Source organism: Bos indicus x Bos taurus, chromosome 12, assembly GCF_003369695.1.
Source record: "Bos indicus x Bos taurus breed Angus x Brahman F1 hybrid chromosome 12, Bos_hybrid_MaternalHap_v2.0, whole genome shotgun sequence".
In the NCBI taxonomy this organism is placed as follows: Eukaryota; Metazoa; Chordata; class Mammalia; order Artiodactyla; family Bovidae; genus Bos; species Bos indicus x Bos taurus.
The window spans coordinates 18,303,332-18,309,331 of NC_040087.1; positions in this window are offsets into that span (position 1 = coordinate 18,303,332).

Below are 6,000 nucleotides of genomic sequence, written 5' to 3' on the forward strand. Positions count from 1 at the left end.
CATTCCACACGTTTACCAAATGATCTTAAATATCCTGTTTTTTTCTCATGATGGAGAGTGCAGCACCTTAAACCAGGGGTGTTCTTGCCTGGAGAATTCCATGGTTAGAGGAGCCTGGCGGGCTACAGTCCATGGGGCCCCAAAGAGTCGGATACAACTGAGCAACTGACACTTTTCACTTTCCCCAGCCCCTGGTGCATGGCCTGTTAGGAACCAGGCCGCCCAGCAACAGGTGAGTAGGACCCTCGTTGCTTGCATTACCGTCTGGACCACCACGGCCTTCCATGGAAAAAATAGTCTTCCACAAAACCCATGCCTGGTGCCAGAAAGGTTGGGGACCGATGCTTTAAACCATACAACTGACCTGTATTTAAGAGCTGGGGGAGGGGGGTCCATTCAATCCCAGTTGTTAGCTCCTGTTCTCAACTATGTTCCAAGACAGGACACGAGTCTGGGACAGTGGGCATGGCTGAGGCTGTCAAAGCAACATTGGCAACTTCCCCCATGGGGCTTCTTTTGGAGCCTGTGTATGCCTGACTAGAGATCCCTGTTTAGAGCAAGGAGTTGGGGGCCGTCCCTCTGGCCCCTTTCCTGATGCTCCCTCTGATTCTCAGTGAGGGCTGGGAATTCTTCCAGGGAGGAACTCCACAGTCAGCAAGCTTTTTCACAATTTATTTCAGGCCGTTTGTCTTCCCTTAGGTGTGTGGCACTGTAAGGCTGAAGCTCACAGCCGTTGTCCTAAATCCCTTGCAGATATAGATGTGTGCAGTTTTTAGACGATAGAGATGCAATGTCAAAGCACTGCTCCCAGTGTCAATTTAGTGCTCCCCATGGGCACCAAAGCACTGCAGTGAACTGGCTGCCTTGGCAAGAGATACTTTCCGAAATCAGCCTCTCCTGAGAGCTCCATCGCCTGAGTTTATAGCAAGTGTTTAGTATGCCTCCTCTAAGAGCCGAAAAAAATGCCTATTTCCTGGTCCTGTCTTGCTAAAGATCTCAAAAACGTATTGTGAATATTTTATGCTCATGGTAAAATTGAGAGACTATATAACAAACATCTCTCCTTTCTCACCCACTCTGTCACGGGTTAACATTTCACTGTACTGTTCCCAAATTCTTCTTCTTAAGATGTAAATTACAGATACGGCTGAAGATTCCTTGGGGGCAAAAGCTCCAAATCTCATCCCCGTCTCTCTTCACAATCTTGAATTTTAATGTTTATCATCTTCAATAGTTTTAAACATTGACTACATATGTATGAATCCATAAACAAGATTTAGTGCTGTTTTTGAACTGTTTTAGCAGTATAAAAATGACATATTACTGCACTGATCTTTCTGTAAATTGCTTTCTTCACTCAATAATATTATTTTTGAGATTTTAAAATATTGATACGCATAGGACTAGCTCATTCACTCTAAGAATAGATGGTTGCTTTATGTTTTTCTGTGATTTGTGAACATTTTGTTATCCTCTTTTTTTTTTTTTCTCCTGCAAAAACAATACCGCAGTGACCTGTCTTATACACATCTACTGTGCAATTTGAAAAATATGTCCAGAGCAGAATTGGTAGGTTATAGAATTAGATATCTTTGACTTCACTAGACATTGCCAAATTGTTTTCTGAAGTGGTTGTATCAATTTATATGGCCAATAACAATGTCAAGGTTTCCATTTTTTCATGTCCTTGCTTCCTCTATATGGAAAAAAAATTCAAACTTACAGAAATGTTGCCAAAATGCTACCATGAACACATGTATCTTCTTTATTTCAACAGTTACTAACATTTTGCTACATTTGTTCTCCCTTTCTTTTCAAAGTTTCTTGGCCTTTTGTGTTCTGTTTCCAAATGATACATATATTTAAACACATGTATACAGACATAAATAAAGATATTTAATAAATACAAATAAAATTTTAAATATGTATGTATCTATCCTAGAACAAAGATATTATCCTACATAACATAATGTAATTATTACATTCAGGAAATTAAACACTGAGATAACTCTATTACCTATTATATAGGCCAGATTCAAAGTTCTCCACTGAGCTAATAGTGCTCTTTGTAATTTTTCCTCCAGTCCAGAATCTAATCAGGGATTGAACATTGTATTTAATTGCCATATATCTTTAGTCTTCTTTAATTCCCTTTAATCCATAAAAATTCCCCAGCTTAAAAAATAAAAGTCCATGACGTTAATATTTTTTCTCCTTGCCAACTCTTGATAACGTCAGACTTTTTCATCTTTGCCGCATTGACAGGGAGTGAAATATCTCATTGTGATTTTAATTTTTTCCCCCTTGATTCCTAGTGTAGTTGAGAAAACTTTCATATGCATATCGGCAATTCAAGCATCAAAAATATTTTGTTTAATATCTTCTGCCTGTTTCAGTACTTTGTAGTTTGCATTTGTTTTTACAGATTTATGAAAGTTCTCTATATATTCTGGAAACTAAACGATTGTCAGTTAAAGGCCATGTTAGCTATGATGCTTGGGTAAGTTGTTGAACAGAGGTTTTTAATTTTAATAATCAAATGTATCAATGTTTCCCTTAATGATTTGTGACTTTGCAAAAAGTCCTTTCCCATCTCAAATTCATAAGACATTCTCATAAAGATAATTTTAGATCTTTTATCCACTTGAAATCTATTTTGTGCATATGATAAGTATCTAATTTCAACTTTTTATATGTAATATATTGCTGCTGCTGCTGCTGCTAAGTCGCTTCAGTCGTGTCCGACTCTGTGCGACCCCATAGACGGCAGCCCACCAGGCTCTGCCATCCCTGGGATTCTCCAGGCAAGAACACTGGAGTGGGTTGCCATTTCCTTCTCCAGTGCATGCAAGTGAAAAGTGAAAGTGAAGTTGCTCAGTCGTGTCTGACTCTTAGCGACCCCATGGACTACAGCCTACCAGGCTCCTCCGTCCATGGGGTTTTCCAGGCAAGAGTACTGGGGTGGGGTGCCATTGCCTTCTCTGATGTAATGTACTGATGCTACTTATTAGAGAGCCCATCCTTTCTCCACTGATTCTTAATGCCACCTCTGTCATAATCAGGTTTTCATATAACTAGCATTATGTTCTTTTCACTCATGAGTGGAACTGGTGGGTCATAGGTCATAGACACCTATATCCTTACTAGATATTGTATAATTGCTCTATAAACTGATTGTATTGATTTATACTGCCAATAACAATGACAAAGTTTCCATTTATTCATGCCCTTTACCAACTCTCTTTTGGGAAAAATTCCCTTGCTTTATTTATCTGTCCCTATTGGGTTTCTCTGGTGGCTCAGTGGTAAAGAATCCACCTGAGATATGGGTTCAATCCCTGGGTCGGGAAGATCCCCTGGAGGAGGGCTTGGCAACCCACTCCAGTATTCTTGCCTGGAGAATTCCATGGACAGAGGAGGCTGGTGGGCTACAGTCCATGGGATCGCAAAGAGTTGGACATGATTGAGCAGCTAAACAACAATAAGTCAATATTACACTATCTTAGAGTAGGTACATCTTTGCAATAAGTGCTATCATCTGGTAAGAGTGGAGGTCCCAAAAGGAGGATAAGAGACAGGTGAGGCAGAGCCAAACTTCCTCACCTATATCTTAGCTGACCTCTGTCTCCCACTCACAGACACACATTGCTTGTTGATGAATCTCCTGAGATTTTTCGGTTGTTTATCATTTAGCATTAGAAGAATATTGTGAAGATGAAATGAGCAAGCCCCAGTGAAGTGCTTTGTATAAAGTAAGCCCTCTGTAAATATAAGCCATTATTCAATTTCAGTTAATGGCAGTGAATTAGCTGAGTCACTCAAGTTAGAGACCTGGGGCTCATGAATGATTCCTATTCTGTGCATTCACACACAATAACCAAGTCCACTGATTCTGTGTGCATGCTAAGTTGCTTTAGTTGTGTCCAACTCTTTGCAACCCCATGGACTGTAGCCCCCCAGGCTCCTTTGTCCATGGATTCTCAGGGCAAGAATACTGGGGTGGGTTGCCATTCCTTCCTCCAGGGGATCTTCCTGACCCAGGGACTGAACCCAAATTTCTTATGTCTCCTGCATTGGCAGATGAGTCCTTTACCACTAGTCCACCTGGGAAGTCCCTACTGATTCTACTTCCTCGGTATTTCTCACACTGGTTCCTTCTCTCCCTCCTTGGTCCTGGCTTCCCTGCTGGCTCAGACGGTAAAGCATCTGCCTGCAATATGGGAGACCCGGGTTTGATCCCTGGGTCAGGAAGATCCTCTGGAGAAGGAAATGGCAACCCACTCCAGTACCCTTGCCTGGAAAATCCCATGGACAGAGGAGACTGGGAGGCTACAGTCCATGGGGTAGCAAAGAGTCAGACACGACTGAGCGACTTCACTTTCCTTTTCCTTGGTCCCTGTTCTGGTTCAGGTCCTCATTGTCGCTGATCTGAATTACTGGGCTCCTGGCAGCTCTTCTTGTTCTTCTAGTTCTTCCTCCTTGGTACTACCAGAATGATATTTCTAAGATACATTTGATTGTGACAGTCCTTGGTGCCTTCAGAATAATATACTGACTAGCTATGTGGCTCTGAGTAAGCTACGTAACACCTCATGTCTTTGTTTCTTAATCTGTAAAGTGGGGATCATTGCAATATCTCTTACAGCTGTTGTGAACATGGGCTCTAATTCAGGTGTAGCACACGGTACATGATAAGCACTCCAAAAATATTACTTCCAGTCATTAGTTTCTCATTTTCTTTATGTGATGCCTGATGCTGGTTTTGTCTCCAGCATCCTTATTACTTTCCTTCTCTTAAACAGTCTCTTAGGTCTTAGTCATGTAGTTCAGGTTGGATTGACCCCATCCCAACTCCAGAGGTGAGTCCCAGTTGACATAGGAGTGTTCCATCACCTCAAGCCAAGTCAGACCAATGAAAGCCAAACAGGTTTAATTTCAGTGATTCAGTTTGCATTACTGAAAAGTAAATTCTCCTTACCCCTACTCCAATATTCTTGCCTAGAGAATCCCATGGACAGAGCCTGGTGGGCTATAGTCCATGGGGTTGCAAAGAGTCAGACATGACTGAAGCGACTTAGCACAAGCATGCACAAACTCTCCTTTCCTGGAGATCCTGAACAAGAATATTTGCAGCTCCAGTAGTTACAGGCTACCATTGTTAGATCACAAGTGAAAAGCTAGCTTTATAAGGAATTAAGTCTATGGAGAGCAAACTGTAGGCTTGCAATGAAACATGACTGAGCTGCTGGTTCAAGCTTCACCTGAAGGTAGCCCTCTATCTTGATATTTCATGAGCCCATAAGTTTGCTTTCTTGTTTAGGCCGATTTTATATGGGTTTCCAGCTACTTGCAACATAGAATCTAACATATGGTGCCTGAAAATGGATTCTTGAGCACTTGTTTGTCTTCAGACCATATTGTTCTAAGTGAAGCTGCCTCTGAGGTCCACACCTGCTATGGTAGATTGAGGGGTGGCTCCCCAAAGAAATGTCCACCTAGAGTCTGTGAGTGTGACCTAATTTGGAAAAAGGGTCTTTGCCAATGTCATTAAATTAAGAATGTTAAAATGAGATATTATTGAATTAGCAGGGTGGGCCCTAAATCCAATGACAAGCGTCTTTATAAGAGACAGAAGAGGATACAACATGGATGGAAAAGAAGGGATGGCCATCTGAAGGCAGAAGCGAATGCTGGACGGATGCAACCACAAGCTGATGACTGCCAAGAGGTTCCAGAAACTGCAAGGAAGGATTCTCCCCTAGAGTCTTCTTCACTAGACCTTGGGGCATTTGAATTCAGACTCCTAGCCTTCTAGAACTGTGACAGAATCTATTTCTATTTCTTTAGGCCATCAAATTTGTGGTAATTTGTTAATTAGGAAATTAATACACCTTAGGTGGGCAATTTGCATATCTAGAACTACCTTAATGAGGGGACCCTCCTCCCCAGCAATTCCTATCCCTTATAGGAGAAGTTGCTGTGCTGTGCTAAGTTGCTTTG